Source organism: Eublepharis macularius, chromosome 19 (assembly GCF_028583425.1).
Source record: "Eublepharis macularius isolate TG4126 chromosome 19, MPM_Emac_v1.0, whole genome shotgun sequence".
Lineage (NCBI taxonomy): Eukaryota > Metazoa > Chordata > Lepidosauria > Squamata > Eublepharidae > Eublepharis > Eublepharis macularius.
In genome coordinates this window covers 23,941,381-23,942,056 of record NC_072808.1, presented here as the reverse complement: position 1 = coordinate 23,942,056, position 676 = coordinate 23,941,381, and positions in this window count along the sequence as shown.

Here is a 676-nt window from a genome sequence, read left to right as displayed (position 1 = left end):
TGGGGAGAAAGGGGGGTGTCCGCAGGAGTCCGAGCAGCTGACAGGCTTGAGCTGCTGGGCTGGACATGGGCACAGGAGACGGGGGGGGGGGGGAGCAATGAATGGAAGAGCGCGTCGGGGAGGGGGCGTCGGGCATGTGGGTGGGTGGGTGGGTGGGGGCTTAGGCTGCTGCCCGGCCAGGGCAGGGAGGACGACAGCGAATCCTGAGGGGGGGGGGCGCTGCGATCGAGCCTCCAGCGGAGGGAGAAGGCGGCTGGGGGGCGGCCGGGGGCAGCGGAGGTGTCGCCCCCGGCCCGCTCCCTGCCTCCCCTCCCTCCGCCCGCCCCCTCCGCGGCCCCTCCCCGAGCGCTCCGCCCGGCTCCGGCTCCGGCTCCGGCTCCGGCGCCGCGCCCCCTCCCCTCCCCTCCCCTCCCCTCCCCGCCGGCCCCTCCCCGTGGCAAGCGGGGCGAGCAGCCCAGACGGCGGGCGGGCGGACGGGCGCGCTTCTCTCTCGCTCTCGCGGCGCGCACGGCTGCTGGGGCTCGGCGCGGAGAGGCCGGGAGAGGGCTCGGGATCCCGCCCGTCCCCGCCCCGCCATGCCCCCCGGGGGGTGAGGGCGCGGAGGCAGCCCGCCGGGCAGGGCGATGCCAGGGCCGGGGGCCGCCAGGGCAGGCCCGCCGCCCCCCAGCTGTGGGAC